Source organism: Anas acuta, chromosome 1, assembly GCF_963932015.1.
Source record: "Anas acuta chromosome 1, bAnaAcu1.1, whole genome shotgun sequence".
NCBI classification, from domain to species: domain Eukaryota; kingdom Metazoa; phylum Chordata; class Aves; order Anseriformes; family Anatidae; genus Anas; species Anas acuta.
The window spans coordinates 120,016,389-120,043,325 of NC_088979.1; the positions used below are offsets into that span (position 1 = coordinate 120,016,389).

The window sequence follows — 26,937 nt, forward strand, 5'->3', positions numbered from 1 at the left end:
GAGCACCATCAAACCTGCTGTGAGGAAGAGAGAGAGAGGTAGGATCAAATCCCTTTAGACTATAAGCTCCCTGGAATTAGGCCACTTTAAGAAGAAAAGGGACCACAGTTTAAAGGATTCAGGTAATTTCCCATTTCTTGAGACAACTCTCTGACCTTTGCAAAAGAAACCACAAAGAACCCAGAACATAAAGGAATGAGACTTCTCTGTTGTTCCTTTTCTTTCATTCCTTCTCTCAGCTTTCTCTGTAGAAACAGGTAATTGAGCTGCCCTTTCTTGGAAAGATGCAGTTGTCTCTCAGTTTGAGCTTCATAATACAAGTGCCACTACTGTTACCACTGCCATGACTGGGAATCTGAATGGAGAATATAGCTGTGTGAGACTCAATATTAAAAATAAATAAATAAATAAATAATTGCCTCCATGGTATGTTCTGGAGCAGAGTCAGAGAAGACCCAGGAGCTGGGCTCAGCAGTAAGCTAAACCTATTGAAGTCTTAATCCTAAATCCACTGAAACCTAAGACAAGTGCCCTAACGCAGGTAGACAATGGGTAGCACAAGTTACTCCCTCTATTCAAATACTTTACAGCTACGTAGGCACGAAAAGGTCAGTGGTGTGTGTTTGAGTTCTCCTGGGAGCTGGTACCTTGTGTCCACTGATGGTCCACTCAGCTTTGAACCCAGGTGAGGCAAGTCCATCTGCTGAGATGCGTTTTTCTGTCAGTCTGCCACAAGGATTTACACGCTTGGAAGAAAATCCAGACATAATGGCTAGTAACAAGAAGGCTGTAGTACATGAGCCACGGGAAATGGGCAGAAGATGAGATGGGAAGGGGAATTAAAGAGCTTGCTTGCTATGGAAGGAAGGAATATATCTCATCCACACATGCACAGTGTGGCTGCAGGAGTACCTGTCATGTATACAGAAAAGAAGATACTCCTTGTGGGACCCCTGTGCCTATATACACACAGCTTACAAACAGGTGAGTAAAAATACTCAGAGGGACACCCTAAGACCACCTATCTGTGTCTCATACGCTGACAGTTCTTAGCAGAAACTCAAGTGTGCATAGAAACTTCTGTGGACATGCAGTCATTTCCACTGGCACAGCCAATTCCAGATGTGCAGACCTGCAACCACATGCAGAGCCATGCTACCTGTGTGACTGGTCCCACATATCAGCACACACTCTCAGCAACATACTTAAGTTCCTCCTCCCAACACACTTCTGTGCCTGTTTTATAGGTTTATATAGAGGTTTATGGCACTACAGCAACAAAAATTCCCTGCCCCAGACAAGCTTCCATGCAGGCTCAGTAACAAACATCCACACACGACATTGGATTACAGCTGCAGGTATTCCCAGCATTACTCCATGTGAATGCAGGTGGGTGGGACACTCTTGTCTAGCCAAATGCAAACCAGTCACAGGAATACCTGCCTACCACAATACCTGCCTACCACAGTGAATGATATATATGACCATGAACCATAGCCTCTTTGGTGAAGTTTGAAGGTCTCCCTGGTTCCCAGGATTTGATTCCTTCTCTTCAAGGTCCAGCTCCTTCATCTGCTTGGTGCTCTTCTGCACCTCCAAAAGCTCCCTCCCTCCATCCCTCTGAAGCTCTCTTTGGAGAAGAATAATACAGCATACAGCTGACTGATGGCCTTCCCTTCATACCTGCCACTTGCCCACATGGAAACATTCACGTCTAGCTGCCACTGCAGTACAGTCCAAAAACAAACATTAAAAGGGAAATGAAAGGGACAAAAACTCTGGGGGAAAATCCCCCACTGGGTGCCAGGCAGATGAAATCAACAGCCTAACACCAAGTTTGAACTTGGCCCAGGGTGTTGTTTTGACAAACCAAACAATTAATTAACAACTATCTCCCCAGCAGATCTCTTCTCGCGGCACAGTATGTGAGGAACACACAGACCCATGTAAGGGCTCTATCTCCACCATTACATGCTGCAGAATAGTGTCTAATTAATTATAATGATGGCAAAGATTAGATCCAAATTCCCCTACACAGTGTGTACACAGCCCAAACAGACAAAATAAATCAGAGAGCCATACCCTAATCCACCAGCTTCAGAGGATTAAATAGGTGCATTCTAATCACAGGCTCAGAGCAGTCCCACTCAGTATGCACAGAGCTGCCCCCATATGCGGCCGTCTCTCTGAGAGATCCCAGGAAAGGTATCTCACTTCAGAAAGAAAATCATAATTTAGGCCTTTCCCACCTGCTGTCATCTCCTGGCTTGCTTTCCCTTCCCACGTTTTGGTCTGTGCATCCCAGGCAAACACCAGGGGTAATAATTTATCACTCTTTAAGCCACTCCTGCAATTTCAGATGGGGAAGACATTAGTTTTCATTGCTCTGCTAGCATGCTGCTGAGCTGTGCTCCGTTGCTTAACAGTAGGTGCTCCATTCCAGGGGTGGCAGCATTTCAGACAGAAGGAGGGATTTTTTATTTTTATTTTTGTGATTGAAGTTCTGGAAGTAAAGATGCTTTCTTTTGCACAACTTCGTTGACATGAGCTATGTAAGAAAGCTGGGATTCCACTGCTCATAAAGCAAGTCAGTATGTTCTCTGTTCATCAAGGCTGATTTCCAAATTCCAGTGGAAAAAAATAATAACTACGTCTCAGAATGTAAAAAGAAAAAAAAAAAAAGCCCACAACAACACACATCTTTTCATGCAACGAGGGTAAAAATCATTAATTGTGTCACTAATCATTGGGTTAGCTCCACCCCTGGGGTGGCAGAGGCTGAATCGATCCTATTACACCTACTGTGAAACCGAGCTCTTATGCTAGCTAAGAATAGAATTGGGTGGTCCAGCCCATGAAAAACACTACAATTTGCAGAATGAAAAGCTTAATTAATACACATTTTTCCAAAGGAACAATTTTTTTTGAAAAACACAACCGGAAATACAGTCATTTTTCCAATTCTCCAATCCAAACAACACCTATTGACGTTCCTTGAAACCAAACATTTTGTTCTGGAATGTTATACTGAATGCTTCAATAGCCCTTTTTCTCGCCTGTGCTCGAATTGATCTTCCATAATGTCTGGCTGCTCTCTGACTTTACCCTGCACAGTTTGGCTCACTCAGAGCAGATCTGCTGCATGCTATTGGAAACGTACTTCAGACAAGCAGACGGGTCCATGAAAAGAGATGCATGCACAACGCATCCAAACTACACCTCCCATGAGGCACCACAGCTCCATGGGCAGGTGCCACTTGATGTCAAAGAAATGCACAGCAAAATGCTTTGATTCCTTTCAGCAAGTGCAAATGTTTGAACCAACCCAAGTCAAAACATTCTGTTCAGATTCTAACATTTTCAAGCTGTCAAACGTTGCTGTGTTTTGTGATTGTAAAGGAAACGGTGTTTTCCCTTGGAGAATCAATTCCACGGGAAATCTCATGCCTAGGAAGCCGCGGCAGCTAAAAGGCTTGATAGAGGCTCCTCTTCTCTTTCACACAGGGCACATCTTCACTGGAGGGGTAAGTTGCAGGAAGCACAGACATGCATGAGGTAGTTTGTTCTCACATGCAGTTGATATGAGTGCCAGTAAAATTACAAGAGACCTATGCAAATCCATTTGAGAAGCTTTGTAAGTAAACTGATAGCCCACACTGGTAATCATGAAGCTCACCACTACTGACTTTAACTTAGCTAGCGTGCTTACTTTTATCCATCCTGAAATCATGCTTTTGGCTGTAACACAGACATGTCATTCACAGGCAGACTCTGTATCCAGTAAATAACAAGAAATAGTATCAAGAACTTCCTAAATGGGTGAGACAAGAACTTCTAGGGGAAGTTTTCTGAGAATACTTACCCCATGCATGGCCTTAAAGAAGGGGTGGCAGGATAGGAGGATACTAAAGTAGGATGCAAAGTGAGCATGGATCCTTAGGGCTCCATAGCACACCAGAAAAATTCCATCCACCTCAGGAAAAAAAAAAAAAAAAAGAAAAACTAAATCCACATGGTCTTGCATCTCTTCCCCTCTCTTTTTGTCGTTCTAAGATAAAAGGTATAATATAACCTTCCATCATTTCATCACAGCCTCATGCTGCGAGCCAATCAATACTTTTTATTATCACCTATTATCACAAAAGCTGTAACACTCTCTGATCCATCAAGTATGGAGCAAGGCCCCATTCCGCTTGGTGCTGTACATGCATGGAACAAAAAGATGGTCTTTGCCTAAAGGAAAAGATAAATATAAGGCAAGAGAGTGGGTGGCTGCAGACAGATAGGGAAGAAGGAAGCAATGAGACCGTACACGCCACCGTTAACAGGCAGACCTCTGCACACTGGGTGCTGAACCGTTAGCTTGCTTTGGTCTGGGGTGGGTTATTTTTTTGGGGTGGTAAGGGTGAGGGAATATGTGCTGCAGTAAAGATGGATTTGAGGGTAGAACATGGCAGTGCCTTTGCAGATGGCAGAAGGGAGCAGGAAGAAAAGCAGGAGGATGCTTTCCTGGCAGGTGTGTGACTGGTGGCAGCATGGAGAGGCAGAGCTGGCTGGGCAGGGAGATCGTGATGGGCCTTGATCAAAAGGAAGCTCATTATGTTAGAAAGGGTCTGAGGAAGCCTGAACTGAGCAGAGCGAAGCAGCAGAGGGTAGATTTTACAGCAGTGTCCTCCAAAGTCCTTGTCAAGGTCCGAGCAAAATGTACTATGACACCCAGGGGAAGGGAGGGCTTAGCTGGGCCTGACTATCCCCAAATACTGTTTGGGAATGAAGAGAGATAAGCTGAACATTCAGAGGAGAATCTACTGTTTGTTCCTGAGGGACTGCTTATTTGTTTTTCACCAGGGGCTCCCGCCTTTTCATCAGCCTGAATCAACCCCCTGATCCCAGCCCTAGGTTTCAGGGGAGCTGGCCATGTGGGTCGATGGCTGGCTATGAGGCTGAGGGCTGGATGTCAGGAGCAGTCAGACTGGCCTGCAGTGATAGTCAGGGCTTGTGTGCAGACAGCAAGAAACAGCTTCTTCAGTGAGCACACTTAGCAGGGCAAAAAGAGGTGAGGGAGGCTGGTAGCTGACTGAATGGCTGTTAGCTGTCAGTAAGCACCGCTTGCGTCTAACACCGATAATCTTCCCATCAGGGTTGGGAAGGGATTGATGCTGCACAATGTCAGGAGCTGAAAGGTCAGAAAAACTCCAGCAAGCACCCCCTTCTCTGCTGCACTTCATGCAGGGCAGTAACGTTACCTTATCACCTCTGGAGAGCAGAGTGCAGCACTGCCTGGAGTGACAACTAAAAGGAGCAGAGGTCAGCCTGGTCTTGGCTGAGGGTGGCGATGCAGCCACGTGATGAAGTTGCAGCTCAGTCCCACACAACTTGTCTTCTCTCTGTTTCAGTCTGAAGCTGAAGCATGGAGAAACTCAGGAAAAAAGTAAAGCAGCAGGCAGAAAAAAAATAAATGAGTAAAGACAGGGCAGGTCTGAGATTTCATGCCAGGGCCTGGGGTGGATGAAGAAATACGGAGCTGGACCTGCAAGCAGATGTGCAGATAACAAGGACACCGGGTGAACCTGGGCACCATGTGCTCAGAAGCGAAGGAGATGAAGTTGAAATCAGGTTGGCAGGGGCTGCGTGGAAGACTGGGACCAAAACACTAGCTGAGAGGTACAGGAGGGTAAGAGGTTGAGGGAAGAGACACTGTACACAAGTTATACTGCAAGAAGAGAAAATGCCTTAATATCAAATTGGGGTAAGGATAGTGAAGAGGCCTTTTCCTCACAAAGGCAACTCAGAACAGGTAGTTCTTATCATGCTCTGTCCTTTCCACCTCTGAAAGGCATGCAGCAAACAAAACCAGGACCAAACCCATGGCACAGAGGATTGTATTCTGAAATCTGAAATGCACTTTAAACAGCAGCTTTCTCAGAGCTTTTTCCTGGAGTGAGCAGAAAAGCATTTGCTCTGCCTTCTTGTTAATTCTTTCCCTTTCCCTCTACTTTTTTTTTTTTTTTTTTTTTTTTTCTCCCTTTGTGAGGGAACACTGAAACCAGAAGGATCTCTGCGACACCAGGCCTGACCAAGCGTGGGGCAGAATCTGCTCATTCCAATTATCTGCCAGCCTAATCATAAAAACATCACGGTGCACGCTCCATATGTCATTTTTATTGAATTCATTCAGGAGTTTCTCGATTAATCTTTTATTATTCCTTTTCAAATCCCAAGGTTCCCATAACAGGGACTGATCAGCTAAAGCAATTCTTGCACAGGCTGGAAACAGTGAGAATTATCTTGGCTCTTGCATCCTTCTGTCACATCACCAAAATTCCCTCTGGACTCTTCTTTGAGCACCTCCTGCCTGAAAAAGACCCTGGGCCCCCAGTGCCTCTTAGCCCCTTGGCCCTCATCCATCCAAGCAGGAGAATCTGACACATCCCGAGGGCCAGTGGTTATGTACAGTCTGAAGAGGACCCTACCCTGAAGGGGGAGAAATGAACACTCTCACTCTGAATACCCCTGAAAACGAGAGGTCCACTCTCATGCTACGAATTCCTGTGCAGCAGCCTGTCATAGTCCTCTTGTCCCATACAAAACTTGCATCATCTATTCCACCTCAATAAAAAAAGGCAACAAAGGAGTTTTACATCCCACTTGTAGACACCTGTGTCGTTCCCTTCAACTGTGCAGGATGAGACCAAAAGGTACTGAGAGCTTCCCCAAGGAGCAGTGTTGCTGGGGAAAAATTTACTACTGGGAGAATAGTAACTAACCATTTATTATCTCTGGGGTAGGGTATTCCTGTCCCAGTAACTTGTTTGGCATCTTCATCACCACCTCATTAAAGCTTCAGCTCATTAATTAAATATTTAATACATTAAATGAGGTTCCTTCTGTACTGAGGAGCTGAGATCTTGTTGCTGGTATGCGTGATGCTGTGTATCCTCCTGGGAGGCTCCAATTTGCCATACTAATTGCACAGAGACTCTTCAAAAAGCCCTGCACTGAGTCTTTGGCTGCTAAGCAAATTGTACATTCTGCCTCAGCAGGAAAGGAGCCTGAGCTGGCAAAAGGCACAGAACAGCAACTTACCCTTCTTCATGGCCCCTGGCAGTCTGGAGAGCTCACCCATCTGACAGGACGCAGAGTAAGGCAGCAACTCCAAGACAGAAAATAACCTTCAGTCCTCATCTACACTGGCACGCAGGGCAAGATGCAGCAGCCCACAGCTTTGCTAAATCAAGCACAAGGCTTGCTAATTCAGGCTGTTAGGCAGGAACCTGTTAAGCTTTCTATTAGCGTTTTTAAAAGGTCCTGCTACCATCCCAAACATTTCTGTTACCTTGGTTATGTTTCAGCTCAGCTGGCAGCTGACTGAATGCAGCAAAGATGGACAGAAGCCTCTGGTAAGAGTTCCACAAAGGGGAGTGTGAAAATAGGAAAGGGGGCAGGAATCTCCCAAAGCAGATGGGCTACTAGTGGAAAAGAGATTTAGACCAGCTGTAAAAAAACATATTGCTGCCCTACTTTGCCCTCATATACACTTTCTTGCCCCCAGCCTGCTGTCTACTTCCACCTCTGTCGTTATGGTGAGAAATCAACTATTCACGTGGCCAAGCTGTGATAGAGAGGGCTGATGTCTCTGGCAAGAGAGGGCAGAAAAGCTAATTATTTTTGTAAACCTTTGTTCGGCCCCTTCCCTTGCGTCTCTCTCACAAACCAAGCCCTGATCACACCTATATGGAAAAATTAACAGCCTTCTTTCTACTGGTATCCACACAAAGCTATAAAGATCCAAGTTCCTTATGGAAACTGCAATACCATAAACATGGTTTACCTTGTAGGCCCTTTTCCTGCATTGATTGAGGGATGTATCGTTCCTATACCATATGAACAGCACCACGTTGGTATTCTGTTAGAAATCTAAGTAGCTATACTGAAATGTCTATGAAAAGTAGAGATTGAGACCCCAGGCCTCCAGCATCAGAAATGTGGATTTTGCAAGATAAAGAAATCCTCAGTGAACAGGTCATGAAAGGATCTGAAAGGAGCTTGGCTCTCCATGGGAAAAGATGGCATCTACATGTGCGAGATTTTTAAGGGCAATATCTGGCTATGAAGGTTAGGTAAGGAACATAGCAAGAAGGAGCTTAAAAGGGTTATTGGGCTTGAGTTTTCAGGTGGGCTGGCTTCCCAGCAAGATGAAAATGTAACTGGATTATTGCTATTCTCTGGGAAGGAGAAAGGGATGGAGAAGGAATGGCAGAGAGAACGCAGTAACTGGCTGAAGCAGTGAATACTGATAAAGAAACAAGGAGGCATAATGTTGTCTGTGTCAGATCAGGCCACTTTGTAAAGAATGAAATCAGGCTGCTGGGACAGGACTGGCAAAGCACGGAGCCAATGGTACAAGAGTTTTCCTCCCTCCAACTACCTGTAGCTTCAGAGCTTGTCTTGGCTGCAAGGCACATGCCCCAGACTAATTATTCTGCCCCTGCTCTTCAATCACCTTTTCCAAGCTGACATCAATCCAGCTATATTATCTCTGTCTTTCGTCCCCCATTGATGAGGGGGGCTGAACCAGATGGAGAAGAGAAAAATATCACAGGACGTAGGTTACTGGGCAGTCCTCCCCAGATCACCCAAAGAGGATCAACTTCCTGGCACAGAGAGGGCATGCATTTTGGGGCAGGAGATTCTCACTGGCTTCCTTCTGCCCTGTCACATTTTTCATTTCTTTTTTTTTTTTTTTTTTTTTTTTTATATTCTTCTTTTTAACGTTGCCGTAAGAAAAGGAAAGGTAGCTCTATAAAAATAAAAAAAGCTGAGAAATGGGGAGAACATTAAAAACTGCTGGAGCGTTTGGGTAAAGAGAGAGAAGCGATTGTCCTTTGAGAATGGGAAGGCAGCGAGTGGAACACCCGTCGGAGAGACTGCCTGCGGCAGCAGAGGGCTGCTCTCCCTTGGGGTGAGATGTAAAAGGGGTGCTGTCGTGTCCCTTTTGGACACCAGAAAGGAAGCAGAGTGCTTGGGCACTGGGGAAGAACCACAACAATAGATACAGTGGTTGAAGACATTCCTGCACAGCTAATAAAGCACCTCCACGGGGTTAGGTACCCTGTGGTCCTTCATAAATAATGTTTAGTACACTGACAGTATACAACACTTGAAGGGCTATTCGGTCACGGGTAAGGACCATTAGTTACAAATGTAGGAAGTAAATCACATAGATGACACAGGCCTCATCCAAGGTCACGTTGCAGATCAGTGATGAAATCAGGGATCCAGCCCAAGTCTGCTGACATTTGATCTCCTGCTCTGTGCATGGGAACAGGGAATGGAAAATACAGAGTCTCAGGAAGCACACCACCTCTCACTAAACCCGAGTCCCAGGTACAGACAGCCCTATTGAAGCCAATACTATTACACTGTTCTATTATGTTTTGTACAACTGAAAAGGAGTTGTGAGGAAAAAAGTCCTTCCTTAGCCCAAAAACCAAGCTGGGGAAGAAAAGGGCCTATTGATGGGGATAGGACTGGATAAAGGAAAGTTTACTCACATGAATCTTTGTAGGTGCTAACAAACGTCCATTAGTCTTCACAGTCCTCAGTTTGGCCCCTTCTACAGCACTAAATTCAACTGAAACTATGCACACTTCAAAAATCTACGATGTCCAGCCAAACGTCTTTCTCCAGTTACTTCAGAGAACATCATCTCCCATGACAGTCTAAGATTAATTTTCTTTGCAGAGAACATTTTTCTGTTAATTATTTTAGAAGGAACCATTCTGATGCCACAGATCTTTCTCAAGTAAAACTCCTGGTGTAGGAGAGTCTAAATACATAGTCACATATAGGCCCAATGGATATGTCATGGACATGAATAGCAAGGTCAGCTGTAGTGGGCTTTGGAGCAAGGTCTGGGTGTCTGGAATCACAGAATGAGATGTGTCTGAAGGCAGTGGCTAAATAACCCCATTACATGGAAATGACCACGTACCTAGATTTCTATTTGTCAAAGCCACTGTGATATGTACTGTCCAAAGCAATGGATTACTGGGGAAGGGGAGGTGAGGGTTTGCCCAAAACCATGTATATTTTTTTCCCTGCTAGCTCTAAAAAAAAATAAATAGATGAGGTTTACAGCTCTTACCACTTTGGATTGACACATTCTATTTGCCTGGATCTAATATTTCTCATGCCCTTGCTGCTGATACTACTGCTGTGCACTAAAGCTGTAATAAGTTAGGTAAATCCCAGACTACTCTTAAACAAACACAAGCTCTGGGTTACGAGCATTTCATTCTCAGCCCTTTTTGGGGCAGAGAGGCAGGAAGGGAGTTTTCTTTGTTCCAGATCTTCTTTTCTGTAACACTGAGCTGCTTTGAAAGACTCTCCTCATCTGTTTTTATAGTCCAATTAACAATTCCATCTCTCTATGCCCCCTCTTCCCCAAAGATTCTTCTTTTTAAGGCTGTTTTCTCCTAAAGAACAGGAGGCAAAATTTTCTCAAGGCATAACCCAATGAACTGACGCTAGTGGAGAATTTAGTTGTACAGGATTTTAAGCCCATTAGATACCCAGCTCAAAGCCTTGGCTGGAGTGAAAAGCTATGCAGTCAGTGCCTGGGCTGAAATGACAGCCATGATACTTTCACATCAACAGTCCGCACTCGGCAATTTATTGCGTTTGGATGCAATTGCTGGCAATGACTTAACTGCCAGCATGGACACGACAAATCACTTTCAGCATCATGTCAGCCTTCTGTGATTAAATTGTGTATCTTAGATGGCCCGGTCTCATGGGATTGGGATATAAGGACAGACAAAGCCAACCATGGGTGTTGCCAGGATCACGTTCAGGAGAAAAATGGACAGGGCACAGCTCTGCACAGCCACAACCAGTCTTGTGGCCCATGACTTGGAGCATGATGTCGGGCAGACCCAATGAAGGGGAACAGACCTGTCTGAGCCCTCTCCTTCAGCCCATGCAGGAAATTCACTCCTGAATGTTATAAGAGATATTATCTATTTAGTCTGAGTTGAGGATGTGCTGCCCTTTAATTTAGGGCAGTTCAAAACAAGAAAACCTGGGGAGGTGGAGGTTAAAGCCAGAAGCAGGGAGCTAGTGGGGAGTGCATTCTTGTGCTTGTGGGTCTGGACCAGGTGGGATCAGGAGGGAGGATGAGGAGGAACTGCCAGCTGAACTTGGAGACAGGCTCCAGGGACTCTGGCTTTTCTGCTCAGAGAATGAGAGCGAGGAGGGGTAGGAAACTCTTGCTGAGTGTGGACCAGGGCTCTGTCACGAGAAGAAAGATTAACTTACAACTCAGGGACTGACTGTAATGGCAGCAGCCAGTTCAATCAAGTCACTTCCAACACACAGTAACAGTATTTATCAAGTGCTTACAGGCTACCCTGAATCATAGTACCTAAATGCTTTCTACAGATGGTGGCAGATCATCACGGTTAGCCCTATGCTATTTTGCCCAATGTACCATCCGCAGTACATTAGCAATCCCCCTGTACAGATGCCTAAAGGGAAGGCAAAGTGTGAAACTGCTAGAAAACACACTCTGCAACAGAAGGCTGGTTCAAACAAGTCTGGACTTCCCTTTCGTGTCCATAGACACCTGCTGCAATGGGCCATCCATGCAACATCTTGCAAATCCAGAGTAAAACATGCTTTGCAAATAAACAGAACATGTAAATTAATGAAAGATCAAGCAAAGATGGTGGAAGTAGGTGAGATTGCCAAAAGTAATCCCCCCTTCTTCTTTGCACAGACAGGATGTAGCTAAAGAAAGACAGAGGCTAATTCTCATCTCAGTTACACAGGCACAAGCCTAAAGGCTGTCCACAGTCCTTCAGAAGGGCATTGGTATGATTGCAACAAAGACCTATCCAAAGGCTACTAGAAGGGAAACTAACTTCTACTCTTTAAATACTCCAAACCTCAAAGAATAGTTGCAGCAAAAGCAGAAGCATGGTCTCAGGTAGACAACACAGAATTCTTGTATCAAACCTGCCCTTAGCAGTATCTCTAACAGCGTGTGTTAAACTAAGAAGATCTGTGCCACAACATTTCCCATAGTTTGCCCAGCAGTTTTTTGCCCCCTCTGCTAAAAATTATAAATCCCCCCCAATCCTCTTCATTTCATTTTCATTGTGTATACTATGAGCATTTATCCCAAGGCGAGCGAAGGTGTGAGACAGACAAGACCTCTACAAATAGTTGGGTTACTCAAAGATGCTGCTGTCTGCAGGACGTGCAGAGCTGGAGAACCCGCAGGAGAAGTTGCCATGTTCTCAGACCTGCCAGTAAAACGGCTTGTGCGATCATTCCCTAACACATGGCAGTTGAAACAAGGCAGATTAGAGCTGAGTGGGATCATTTTGATGGGCACTGCTTTGGCACGCTGCTCGCACTAACATCTGTGTGGCATGGCTGGCTGTAAAGGGTAAGCAACCTCTCCCACAGCTCCAGCTGGATCCAGAAAAGGACATGCACTCTCAATCAGACTAGGACTAATCTTCTTATTTCTAAAAAGAATCAGAGGCATCCTTTTGGCTTAATCCCTTCATCTTTCTAGCTACTTTTCTGTCTCCCAGGACATGCTGCTGCCAGTTGTCTGAGGAATGGTGATGCACTCCTGCAGCACAGGGGCAGGCTTACAGGAAAAGCCTCCAGATCGCCTGTCACAGTGCTGAAAGGCACAGAAGCTGCACAGAGAAATCGCATTCTGTCTTCCCCTACAGAGGTTATGGGGGCTTGAGTCAGCTGTTTAAACACAGTCATTGAGAGCCATGGGACAACATCCAGATGAACAGAAGCTATTGCTCTAGAAGGGCACAGGTGCCCTACAGGACTTTGGTAGTCCACCAGCCTCACAAAGCTGTCTCAGACACCCTAGAACATCCCAAGCAGCACAGAGCTCTGAGCAGGGGAGCAGAGATTACACTTTCCTAGGCAGAGACCTAGCACAACCGTAGTCAAACAGAAGAGAGAAGGCCACACAGCTTCATCCTCTGCAGCTGGTGCTGCACAAGGCTCTGCTGAAGGCCATGAAACATGGGCAGCTAGGCAAACCAGGCAAGGACAGAGCCACTGCATCACTACTGATACTATGCAATCATCTCTGATGATTACTTTCTACGAGTGCAATGGGAGAAAATTATTTCAGATCTTACCCCAGCAGATGACATCACCTTTTCTAGCTGTGAGGCCTTAATTTGATTGCCAAGAAAGAAAAATCAACCCTAATTTCACTCCTCCTTGTTCTGCCAGTTATTCATTCTCTCTCCCAAAGGACAATGACTTACCAATGCCTTCTTCACACTCACCCAACCAGAGGCAGGGAATAAGGAGGCCAATGCCACGTGAGGGGATCTGACCAATCTTCCTTCACCATGGTGATACCAAATGACAAATATACTTAGGAAATCCAATTAGTGGAGAAGCCACAGGTTGCAATTTGTTCATAAGCACCTCTCAGTGAACATGTTAGCAAATACACATGTAAAATTAAAGTTTGTTCAAGAGCAGATAAACAAGCTGCATTGATTAGACAGTCAGCTGTTAAAAGTTTGCTTGTCTCTCCCAGATTAGTCAAACGAGAGGATAGATAGACAAGCAGATAGGCTGACAGACAAACAGATAGATAAAATTGTTCCTGCAAACCTGAAGGTTGCATTTTCAGGGAGGCGGTTTGGGTGAAATCAATAAACCAATTTCTGGAAGCTGGAGTGCTGCTAGTAATTAGAAAAAGGCCTCTGCAGCCACCCCATGCTCAGCTGTGAGATCTCCCTTCATGGGTTTCAATGAGAGTGAAATTGAGTGACTTCAATAATTTCATGCCGGGTTATGGGAGGGAGGTGAGGAAGGGTGAGTTCCCAACCATCTAATAGGTCTCTAACAGCTCGATAATTGGCCCATCCCGTGGGTGATTAAGGATGAAAATAACTAATTTCCGCTCATCTTACAGACTAATCAGATCACCTCACCCCTATCATTTTCTCCTCTATTTAAAGAGACAGTCTCTTTCTTTCTGGCATCAAAAGCTAGCAGGATGCAATCATTTAAGTTAGTAAGGAAGCTAGTTCAGACCAGGCTGGAGTTAGTGCGTTTAAGATACCAGCTCTTCGATTGGTTGCTCTGTAATAAGCCTTTTCGCTTCTGATTTCTGCTGCAGTGCTCCAGCCTCCTCACTTGCAGCATATGAATTCTGCTTCACGTACTGAGAGCTGCACACTGCAGAACAGGAGGCATGGACTCAGACCTGAACCCAAATCTGGGTGTTACGATGCTTGGGAATCCTCCCTACTCTTGACTCTTCCTTGTCAGAAAGGCCATCCTTCAGCACTGTTGCTGTCCCAGTCTTTCTGCATGCAGTAAGTTTGATATGAGCATCAAAGAAGTACTGAGGTCCTTCTTCACTAGAAAGATTTGGGCCTTCTTTTACCAGAGACCTTCATAGCTCTTGGGAAGGCCTCATGGAGACCTCAGAAAAGCACAAGCAGCTCTCTCAAGCACACACACCTCTTCCCCAGTGGGAAGCCTGCAGTATGCTGTGTTGGTGAGCCCACAGATTTCAGTCTCCAAGCCCCTCTGCAGGGTGCCCTGGAACAGTCCGATCTGGAGGTTTCAGCATGGGGTAACCCATGCCACTAATCAAGAGGGAAGCAAGATTTTTTTCTTGCTGAAGAAAAGAGAAAGTTTGTCCGAGAGAAGAAAAAAGCTAGCTGTTAGATTCCTCTTCTTTTGCAGGCACATCTTTCATCACTCCTGCTGTGGAACCAGAATTTCAAACTCTTCCCAGCAACAAGCCACTGATGCACATGGAGCTCTACACACGTTTGCAAGAGATAAACAAGGTTGTAGGTACGACAAGACAAAACTTCCTACCCTTCATCCCACCCTCATCAAAAGCACAGCTGTGCTCGGGACATAATCCCATAGCAGAAATACTGCTGCTCTGCAACGCTGGATTTTTCAATCAGGAGCAGGCCTGGAAGTTAATGGCAAACATGCCCATGCAAGAACATCTCCCGCTGTCCTGAACTTCAGTCTGGGCTCCTGTGTGTTTACTACCACCCTCAGACAGCCCATCAGCACAGATGATGGTACACGAGCCAGGGGCTGAAGGCTGGATTCAGCTTTGCCAAGGCTGTTGTGCCCATGACAGTGTGCGAGAACATTTGTGGGTGCCCTCCGGGCAATTGTTTCAGGGATGCAGGGAACCACAGATACATGGCTGTGGAGCTGTCACCACCTGAATGAGGGAGAAACACGTGGATGAGGTTTTAAGCTTCTCATCTGAATCACATGGCAAAAGCACACCTCAAATCTACAGATCTGACAGAGGAAATCTCTCCTGCTCCTCCCAAGGGCTCCCGTGTCTCAGAGGCAGTGGAAAGGCCACTGCTGTTAATTATTTCACTGCTGCTTGATAACAAAGGAAAACAAAAGCACCATGTCAAGAGCTACAACATGGATTTCACCTTGGCACCTCAGCGTGGCATTTGTAGCCCACAGGGGGAGCTTGGCAAAGTGTTTCCATTTTTATTTCCTTTTGGTTGTGTGTCCTGCCTGCAGCATTCACGTGAGCTTGAAAGAAGACCACAGGCAGGCTGGGGCCCCTTGAATTAGCCACAGGGTTATATCACCCTTCACAAACTAAGGCAAATTGAGCGAATTATTAATAACAAATATTTCACTCAATGAAATTTGAATCTTTTTTTTCCTGCTCTGTCCCAGTTTGTAGAATATCCTTGTGCAAATGGCAATTTCCTTGAATCCACATGTTATTGGAATTTATATGAGAAATATCCACATTTGATCATATATTTTGGTGGTGGAGTAGCCCCAAATATTCAGTTTGTGAGCTGCAGTGCATAGTCCCAACTGGCCAGGTTTGTCACTTGGTAACTTCCTATTTATCCACTGGATGGGCTGATCAGCATTTCCAGTGTGGAAACCTACTTGTGAGGTTTCCAAATAAATTTGCTCAGTTGCAAGTTCTTCCTGTGAGTCCTCAGGTTAAGTGACTTAGCAATTCACTGTTGGGTGCTTCTTTCCATAAGTGATACCTAACACTCCCTGTGTTCTCAAACAGCACATAGGAAGAAGAGTCTAGAGAAAGGGAAAGAAACTACGTGCTGACTGAGTCCATTTTGTATGCTGGAGGAGAAAATTGAACATTATTATTATTATTTTAATGGCTTGCCAGACACCAGGGTGGAGTCAGCAGCAAGACAAGAAATGCAGGGAATCTCACGTTCTTTCAGGTTTTCTTGCAAATAACTCACACGGCTCCAGTCCTCTGTTAACACTTAGTATGTGATCAGAATTGTTCCTTGTGCACAAAAAGCTTTTCTAGGAAGTCTTGTCATAGCAGGGTCTTCAGTGTATGCACAGAGACACACGCGGATGTGCCCTGTTGAATAAAGGCAGAGTGATGAATTGAGGCCTTCATTACTAATGTTGTGCATGTGTGCACAACACACACACACATGCAGGATGCATGGCTCTGTCCTGCCTGTTCTGCTACATCCTCCCATGGGAGTCATCACTGCAGCTGGGCTCGCATCCCTTCTCCAGCACAACACACCACATTCACTTACAGAATTGATTTGCCCTGAAAACCACTTCTCTCACATTTCTAAATCTCTTGGCGTAAAACCTGTTATTCTCTTGACATTAGGCTATTCAATACCTGTCACTTCCCCCCCTCAGAAAAAATTGACTTCCGAGTGACATTATATGATAAGCAGTTATATACTGAGACTTCTAACCAGATGGAGCCTTTCCATCACCGGAGACAACACGGAGCACGTGGGACAAATGCTCCCTGTCGCATAGTCCCTCTGCTCACTGCCTCACAGAAGGAGCTGCTCCTGCCTTGCAAAGCCCTGGCGTTTGAACTGGCTTCACAGTTTTTAGGAACAGTGGACATCTGTGACAGTCCCACTCTTGGAAAGGCTGGTGCCCTCTAGGGCATACTCACAGCCAGACTCAAAACCTCTCGCTTCTGATAATAACCCAGGGCATATGCTGCTGTGGTTTCTCTCACCGTTCCTGTTTCTTTTCATTGCTACTCTCAGACAATTACACTGTGGACCAGCTTGCTGGGAAGAAGACCTCTCTGTGACAGTGTACAGCTGGATTGACCTCTTCCATCCTTTTGCAGCAGTCTCTATGCAGGTTACACATCTGGATTCTTCCCTGCCAACGTTCCCATGCAGAGGCACACTCCATTCCTAGGTAAAGGCAGCACTCTCACACCCTTTCTCTCTTGCTAGCACCTTCCAGAATGGATGGTAGGGAGCTGCCTGTAGATGTGGGCAGCTTCATTGGAGAGCAAAACCAAAAAAACAATGGTTTTCTTCACAGAAACAAAGCAAACATCTTATAAAACCTTTCCCATGTAAACATACATTTCAGAGCCTGTTTCAGGATACCCATTCTCTTTTTTTTTTTCCCCTCTTCTGTCCCATTTTATCAATTTATTTGATATTTATCAAGTTATTATATTAACATTAATGCATTTCAACCAATATTGTTGGACATAAATCTGTCTCTGCATCCTTTGGGGATGAAGCAAGATCCCTCAGACTGTTCCCAACCTGGAAATGCATCCATGGTGTATCTCACACTGAGGAAACCCTCACCTCTTTCCAAACAAAGGAGAAGTCAATAATTCAACACAACAGAAAAACGCAGGTACCTCCAGACTGCAAAGCAATACAGAGCCATGCAACACACAAGTCTGGACTGGAAGCAAAGCAGAGTTAACACTTCTCTGAGAGTGAACATCAGAGAGATGTTGGCTACAGCCAAGACGTTAGGACTCAAACCTGCGTTTTCTGGTTAGTAGGTACAAGATGTCCCATGATGTCACTCGTGCTTTGAAGCTGGTTGGAGGCACTTCTGTCAGCCTGCTGCCCTGTCCTGCAGTGCCAGGCTGGAGCACTTGTATTTAGAAGTCACCTCAGCCACCCCAGATCTCCCACACCATCTCGTGTTTTCACAGGAGTTACAGCACCCCTCAGATTCCTGATGGCCAATAATAACTATTAGTATTATAATACTGCACAAAACAAGGAAAACGAACTCATACTTTCAGCATCTTAAAGTAGAGTTTTCTGGGTTGTAAAAACAGCCCACCCAGCCAGTCGTTTGTCACGGAGCTTAGTTCTGCCATAAAATACTAATCAGCCTGAACAGTCACGTCCCCCCTGCGCCATATCTTTTTATGAGCACATTAACACGGTCGTTAGGGAGAGGGGACTCATATGGACACAAACACGCGCTGCCATCATTTATTTCCCCCTCAAACTCCATCCCCAGTGACTTTAATTCATTTGCAGGAGGCAGTTTTCCTTCCCCTCCACTGAGGTGGTTCCTTGTTCCCCCTGCCCCAGGCATGGGTTGCCCATCCCACCACGCCGTGGTGTCACCATGTTGCATCGCTCGTCCCCACACACACACACAGACATCACAGGAGCAGGTAAACAGGTAGAGCCATCTCCTCCAAAAGCACAACTCATGTGCTATCTGCAATCTCTACAAGGAGTCACGTCATCCCAGCTAAATGTAGGAAGGTGGATCACTAGACGTGGCTACCATTTGTACGGAGTACAGGCCTGGCAAAGATAGGATGCCTCTGTATGTGATAAAAATGATGCCTCTGTATGTGATAAAAAGATAGAGCTGGGAAGAAAGTTCGGTAATTCAGATGCAATGATACAGGTCACTGCCACTCAAGCTAGGAGAGAACTAAAGTCAAATTCAGCAGTAGAAAGCCGAGCTCTAGAGGGCACCTTCATACACCCAGGCAGCGTGATGCAGAGTAAGGAAACAGAGCAAAGAACACAAAAATATTTGTCTCGTGGGCATACCCCCCGAGTACCAAGGGAGACAGGGACCACCACACCTGCATTCATGGCATCCATGACAAAAGCACTGCAAACAGACCCTAGGTGTTACTGCATCCTGCTTGCTCAGTCCTCTTCTTACCAGAGCTAGCAGCATCCACTTGGGCGAAACAAGAACAAGGCAATAGTAGCTTTAGTGCAAATGATTTCCTTTTTCCTAATTCTTTCTTTTTTCCCCATCAGTGAATCGTCCCCTCCTTCCATCTCCTATTCACTCTCTATCTCACTGTATGCAAACCGCAATCCCTCTTTTCTTCTTTCTGCTTTATTTTCCTGAACACTCATTAACTACTCACAAAGGACCGTGCCTGGCGGATCGGAGCTGCAATTATCTCCTGGTTCTGACCCGTGTTCAACGGTCAGAGATTAGCATCAGCAATAATAATGGAGTGCGAGATGCAGGCAGCTGCATGCTGGGGATTTGACAAGTATCCAGGCTGCTGGAGCCAGTGCGAGGGGAAGGGAACCCACGCAGGGGGCTGTGTCCTCGGGAAGGTGGACAGTTTTGTGATGTCAGGGGAAATTCCAGCACATCCCTTATGCCTGGGGTGGGAAAGCCACAGGTCATCTTGCCCTCCCATACTCCAGGCTTAAATCCTGCTTCTGCTTCCACTCATTCTCGTGTGCCCAGGAACCAAAGGCAGGCTGGATATCTTCCCTGCTGCAATTACCCTCTGACTTTTTCAAACTTCACACATTTTATTCATTTGCAACATGCAGAAAACACCTGGAAAACAGATCACTAAGTCGTGCACATTAGCATGGAAATATCTCCTAGAGTACTAAAATAAACAGTCCTGCCTTCTTCCACCCCCCAAAAAGGATGGGGAAAATATTAATCTGATTCTTCTACAGTGCCTCCCACTGGGGTCCCAGTGCTCTTTCAATTCTTTCTGTCCACCCACTCATCTGTTTAAGACATCCATCTATCTCCCCTGTCCCAGCGCACCATACTGCAATTAAGATTCCATAGCAGGCTCAGTGTGGGTTTCCTTCCCATTTCTCTTAGTTTTTCAGCGGCTTTGTTTGCTAAATCGTATGGTTTTGTTTGTATATGGGTTTATGATTTCTTGTTTTCACTTACTGCAAGCAGACTGCCAAACAGGCAATCCTGTAATATGCTTGGGAAAATGGTCGATCTTTGGCTCAGTCTATCTCCTCTATCAACACGATTAGGGCTGTCTCTGTCACATCCTTAGCTGACCCTTTGTCAAAAATAAGTCCAGGGTGTCAGAACTTCTCACGCAATGTTAAAATTTATCAGTTAATGTCTTCTGGATACTACACTATTTTTTCTTCAATGGGGAATTTGCGTACAAGATTCCTGAGTTCAGGGACATATGAATTCAAGACAAAACTTCATTTGTTTATCTATTTGAGAATGGCATTCTAAGTTTAGCTGACAGACAGGAAAAAAACAAAAAAACAAAAAACCAAACAACAATAGATGTAGGTACAGCTGTTAAAAGCCTGGCTCTGGACTTTGTTAATTCCCATTTCCACTTAAGGCACTTGATTCGGTCCTGACCTCACTTGAAATATCCAGTCTTCTAGAAAACTGGAACAGAATTTTCATCAGAGCAATCTTTTTCAAGAGAAGACTTCAAATTCATCCTGCTTCATGTTAGTTTAGAAATAACATAAGAATAAACCCTACCAGAGCACATCAGTGCTCTCTGAATCTGCTATCTGCTGACACCTGGACATTTGGAAGTGCAGCGATAATGAAAAGAAAAAAAAAAAAAGTTAATTTAAACTTTCTGAACCTCAAAACCTATTCAGTTTAAAACTTGGAAGGAGTTCAGATTCGATTTGTATTCTAGATGATTGAGCCCGTTCATCCTAAAAATACCCCGAAAAATATTTTACAGTTATAAGACATCCAAAAATAACGCAACAAAAATGCTCAGAAACAATTGCTTGGATTAGTCAAATGTATGCAATTCAAGTGGCCTCATACCCTCTATTTGATAATTAGAGCAATGTGCAAAAAATTTCTTCTTTACCAACACAAGAACTTTCAGCAATTAAAGCTCTGTAGGCAAGTATTTACACCAGGAGCTCCTACCTGCTTGCTGTCATTAAGAAAGCAGCAATATTGTGAGTTTGCTGACCAATCACTACTGCAGACTGACAGAAAACAGAAAGTGCTATAGGAAAGTGCAGAAGGAAACAAAAAAAGGCGAAGTAGCAGCATTCCACATTTCTAAACATACAGAATATGAGTTGAACAGTGTCAAATTCATGATCAATTCCAACCTGCCAATTTCAAAAGCAAAACAGGTTCAAGGAGATTTGTAGCAACATCCACAGCTTTCTGCCTGGAGGACACACATTGCAGGCCAACAGACAGAAGCAGCAAGATACATTTCATCATGCAAACTCTTTTTAGTTACTGTAGCGAAATTATTTATTGATCTTTTATTGCCCCCTTAGAAATGAGTGAATAAATGACCATCTCTCCTCTTGTCCTTACTCCTCAGAAGATCACCAGATTTTGTCACTGAATGGGCCAGGGAGATAACCCGAGGCCTTCACAAATATGCAACTTTCTATTTATATTAAGTCCAAGACACGCTGCTAGCGCTGAGTGGAAGCCTGCACTCCCACGCATTAGTTATTCCCATTTGGTATGCGAACAGAGAACGCTGCTTTGCAGGGCTGTCGATCCAGCATGAAGCTTACTTTGGAAAATTGTTTTTAAAGAAGAGAATGTCTGCATGGGGGGAGGGAGGAAGGTGGGGGGAATTAAATCCCCTGGTACTTTCGTTCATTATTTAAAGCAACTGTTATTTTCTCTCTCACTTTGGCTTTTGAGTTGGATATCCAAGAGACAAGATTTCTTCTACTAGGCACCACTGGGGGAAACAGAATGTGCGATCAGAGTTTCAGAGAACTTCTTTCCAGCATTTCAGGCAGGAAGCAGGTCCAGAGGAGATGGAACAAGCTGCAACAGGGAATCTGAAAAGACTTTGAAATGCTGCTCTGATCTCTGCTGGTTCAAACCTCACACGAGCCACTGCTTCAGGTGCCTATGCATCACATCGAACACTACCAAATCCAAAATACAACGAAGGAAAAGCTAGGGAGCAGGATATGTTAATGGCAGGGAATTTATCGGGGCACATCCTGTCAAATGCCAAGAACCCTCTCAGGCAGTCACTGTAATGAGCATCCTACCAGCACACTCAGCTCCCCACATCTCTGACATGGCCTTCTTTCGGTTCATCAGTGACTGCTCTGCCCAGGTCAGGACTCACCAGGCTGTGAAGTAGAAACATTGCAGAAGCCAATTCTGACAGTTTCAGGAAGAAGCTGATGGATACAAGCAACCCTGCTCCTCAGAGATCTTCAGGTGGTGCTGGGTCGGTAACTCTCCTCACTGACAAGCACAGACTGGGCTCAGACCTGAACCGAGGGCCTCAGAGTCAGCCCCGATGATACTTGAGTGCACTGTCTTAATTGGACTTTACAGCTGGTCCTGTCCCTGTAACGAACCAAACTGGTACCCATATCCAGACATAATTCAAGCCTAAGATCCAGATTAAGTTTTATTGCTATTGCTATTTATTGCTATTGCTATTTATTGCTATTCTTTTTAGACCAGCAATTACACAGGGATAACTCAGGCACCACAGAAAAGGCCATCAGATAAATGCAGACTGCATAACCCTGTATGCCTTGAAGAGACAGGGGAAAAACAGTATATCATGGGATTTCAGGTCGGGAGTACTGCCATCAGAAAGCTGGAGGGAAGAACATTATTAATGAAGCACTTTCATTGAGCTACTTCGTAACTTTGGATGAGGTAAGCAGAGTCTGGAGGATATGTTAACTCCATGCACACACAGAATAGGCAAGCCTTGTGGCTGTTAATGGCTTTGTTAAATCATTTCTCTTAGTGAGTCTGTCTGTAATAAAGGATTGCTGCAACTTCCCTAATTTTTTAAGCTACTTTGAATCTTACATATGAAAAGTATTAAGTGCTGGCAATAGGTCTTTAAAATTAAGGTACTAAAAAGGTCAAAGTCATCAGCTTACTTTTTGTAATGAGGATTGAGCAACACTGGGATCTGAGGGTGCCTGATTAGTTGGACACTACCATTTTCTTATAGTCAAAGAAAGTTAGAACAGACAACATATTTTCTCTCCCAAATGTTTGTGGATGCATTAAGTTAATTCTGTTATAGCATAAGGTACCAGACTGCCAAACTGCAAGAGTAAAGGGATGCTGTATATTTAGGTCTGCAAGCAATATCAGCACTAGTTTCTCTGTCCACTGACCCATTTCTCTTTCCCTCACTACTTTCCTACCCTATAAAAAACAGCAATTAAAACTGAGAAGGGATTCATAGAAGGAAGAAAAATCACAGTATGTGTCCCATTCTATTCCACCCCTCTTTGGCTAACCTCCCAACAAGAAGGCTATTTATACTAGCAGAAATTTTTCAGGATGTGGAAGAAGAGCTCTGTTCTATCTCATCTACCCATCTGAAAGGCAACTTATCTATCAAATCATAATAATTTCCAGATGTGGAGAGTGTTTAGAAGGCAAAGGTAAAAATCATGAGCTATCCTGGCAATCTGCATACATGCAGCCACATGAGCGCCTGAGTTCTGGAGGTTAAAAGGTAATATCCACCAAAGCAAGCATGAGCAATTAAAATGTGAATAAAGTAGCCTGTATTTTGACCATCATCTCTTTCTTCAAAGAGTGCTTGAAGGAAGCAGAGATGTTCAGATGGACAGGCAAAGGAGACAACATCCACTCCAGCACACCGTCACTGAGCTACACCTATCCCAGCCCTGGAGAAGGCAAATGGCCTTTTAGTGTGCTAAACAAGATGATTAAAATACCAATAATTTTTCAGAGAACACTAAACCTAATCCCCCAAATCTATAGACTTTATCACATTGGAAATCTAACTTCATTTGATTAGCATGGGGAGTCCTTGCGTTATTTACCACAAGGAAAAACGTGGCTCTGCTGGAACATCAATCCAGCCTGAAACTTATTGTGTTGAATGGAAAGGAAAACTGCACGGTGAAAAATCCAACAGCAAACCAAAAACCTCCCTAAGAACTTTGACAGCAGGGGAAGGAAAGATGTGATTGTTCTAACTCAAGGCAGGGAATAGAATTGTCTATGTTGGGCAGAGGAAGGGAGAAATAAACACACTGGAGGAATAGTTCTATGAAAAGTACTCAAGCTTAGGTTTCAGAGTAAAATGAAAAAAGTCAATTAAGATGAGCAAAACATCTATATACTTCTCCAGGGGTGGTTCAGGCTGTCTCAGAATTCATACGGACACCACTACCCATCAAAGTTGATTTCACTTCTAAGCAGGACTGCAAATTCACAGGGTTTTATGTCAGTACCAAAATTTATCACCGATGCATCTTCTATAGTCAGTGGACTGTATAACCTGTCTGATCATCTTCACAATCCCTGTAGCCACAGAGACATTCTCCTCTTGGGCCCAATGATCTTCTTTCTTTAAATTCTGATTAAGAATCTAATCCTTCTTGTAGCCTCCCAAGAAGTAAAAGTCTTTCCTCTTAAGCAACAACATGTGGCAAAAATATCCTAATATGAAAAACAACATGTAAATACAAAAGAATTCTTCTGGTGAATACCACAACATTCGTCCCTTCACCTATAACACTGCTGGCTCCACTAGTCTCTGCAGGAAGACTTTTCTGTCCATGGCTGTACAAGCTTATGTCCCTCTTTTCCTCAAAGAGGAGGACGGGAGACTAAGGCCTAGCTCCTTTCATCAAGCAGCCTGGCTGAAGGGAACTGCCCTTTGGCAATGACAATCACAGCAGCTCTTCACAGAGGGGCTAGGGTGGTAAATTCAGACCTAGACATCTAAACTGTAGGAGTTTAAAGTCTAGATTGGTAAAGCTCAGCCTTTGTCTCCCATGATATATATTATCAGTTTCAAAAAAAAAAAGTCAGGAATAGAGTTCATCTTTTGGAACCCAACTTCAGCAACACCCAAAGTACAACTTCCTAGAGCAGCACTGCAGCATCAAACTATCCTGAGTTTCAGACCAAATGTTTCATTTTCCTCCTTCAGAAAACTGCTACCACCAGAAAAAATAAAAATAAAAAAATAAAACACAAGTTTTGCAATGAGCTCTTGGAGAAAAACTAGTCTGACTGAAGTCAGTAGACATAATGATTATTTCTGTACATCTTCATCCAACATGTAAAGTACTGTATATACAAACACCCACCACAGAGGAGACAAATAAAAATTAAGGGTAATTAAAAGAATAAGATGAATTTTGCAGAAAATTTGACACTATTAAAATATTCTTTCTAACATATTCAGAGAGCTCCTTACAGGAAGGAAAGGAATCGATGACCTGTGACTCATCTATACTTGTCTCTTCTTTTGCTATGACTTATAGCTTGATAATAAGTGGAATTTTATTTTACTGAACTTCCCTTGAAGGGATCATTTGACTCAAGAGATCAAAGATGATTTCCCCCCCCAAAATGTCTGTGCGTGGGTAGATGTCTTTGCCCTGTTGATTATTGGGCCATCATCTTGATCAGATTAGAGATGAATACTTTTAATGCTTTCCAAAGACAGGGAAGAATTTGACATCTCCTGTGTGAAGTCCACCTGGACAAAGGGGAAGAGCACCACAGCTTGTGGAGGTGTGAATCCAATGCAATCAGAACGTGACTGACCCATGCTGGTATTAAAATACCTACAGCAGAACCAAACAATCCTTGCAAAAATGGGAAAATGCTGCAAGCCACATGTCAAAACATGCTTAAGTCGAGACTCCAAAATGAAGGCACAGGATGTCTCTTCTTTTTCATGGTTATACACAGGTTTATAGGAGAAGCAAGACATACATGTAAGCTGGGTTCTCATAAGCCCTAGACTGATATAGCAACCACAGGGCCGCTCTCTTCCTCTACTGATTGAGTTACAACATGTGTTGCTATTGCTGTTGTTAAATCTGAGGTAATACTACAAAACAGTACCTGAAAACCTTCCTCTGAGTAAGGCCGACCCAGCCTACTTCTTAGGATTCATGTGCCCATATTCTTCATTTATCTTCATTTCACACTGTTGTTCTTGCCAGATAAGTTGTCTCTGCCAGAAAGCTTTTGGAAAGAGAAAGTGTCATGAGAACCACTGCAATTATACATACAAACCCACACCAGCTGGGTCAGTGCAGCCATTTTGAAAACTTTTTTGCAGCTAGGACTGCGTATTCGCTTTTGTATACCTCTATTTTCATGCACATCTTCTACTTTTCGTTATTAACCAAAGGCTACTGCTTTCTGCAAATTCACAACAGTTTTCTGGCAAATTACAGCAGTTTAAAAACAATCTCACCATGCAAATGCTGACTTCTGGTCCATTTTGGCATGGTGCTCCTTGAACTCTATATGGGGAGATAATGAAAAGCAGGTGGACATGGCCTGGAGGAGGCTGCGACCCATGGAGAGCCCCTGCAAGAGCAGGCCCCGGGCCAGAGCTGCAGCCCATGGAGAGGAGCCCACGCAGGAGCAGGGGGTCTGGGGGACCTGTGCTGGAGCAGTTTGCTCCTGGGGAATGGACCCCATAATCCTGTTTCTCACCCTTCCCATTAAGGAGGGGGAGTGAGAGAGCACTGGTGGTGGAGCTCAGCTGCCCAGCTGGGTAAAACCCCCACAGATGCAAGAGGAAATGAGAGAGGGGTGCAGCTCACAGCCTGAGCAGGGGCCAAATGGAGTCAGCGAGGCAGACGCAAAGGGTGGAGGAAAGTTTCTGGCTGCACCAGGGTGAGTCTGTTCCCCCAAGCCCCTCCATGTCATCCTTGCAGCAAACAAGCCTTGAGCCAGTTCTGGTCTGCTGACTTACAACATTTAGAGGTGTTCTTCTGGAGCGTGCTCTTGAGCATATCCACAGCATTATGCTGGCTCATCACGCAAAACCCTCCTGAATACTTTCACAAAATGGAAATTCAGGGATGGAAAAAAAACACAATGCTTTCA

The 26,937-nt window shown here is 44.5% G+C and overlaps 1 long non-coding RNA gene across 4 annotated transcripts in view; it reads right to left on the reverse strand.

Moving 5' to 3' along the window:
• Nucleotides 1–1,787: 1,787 nt before the first annotated feature.
• LOC137864011 (uncharacterized) overlaps nucleotides 1,788–26,937 on the reverse strand; it is a 117,403-nt gene continuing 92,253 nt past the window's right edge. For 2 of the 4 annotated variants that reach the window (XR_011101270.1, XR_011101268.1), the window contains exons 4-6: nucleotides 25,939–26,061; nucleotides 3,863–3,973; nucleotides 1,793–3,771 (exon numbers count right to left, since the gene is read on the reverse strand). This is a non-coding gene — a long non-coding RNA (uncharacterized lncRNA). Of the gene's footprint in view, nucleotides 3,772–3,862; nucleotides 3,974–25,938; nucleotides 26,062–26,937 lie in introns of all 4 variants that reach the window. The other 2 variants (XR_011101275.1, XR_011101272.1) reach the window with 2 other exon arrangements.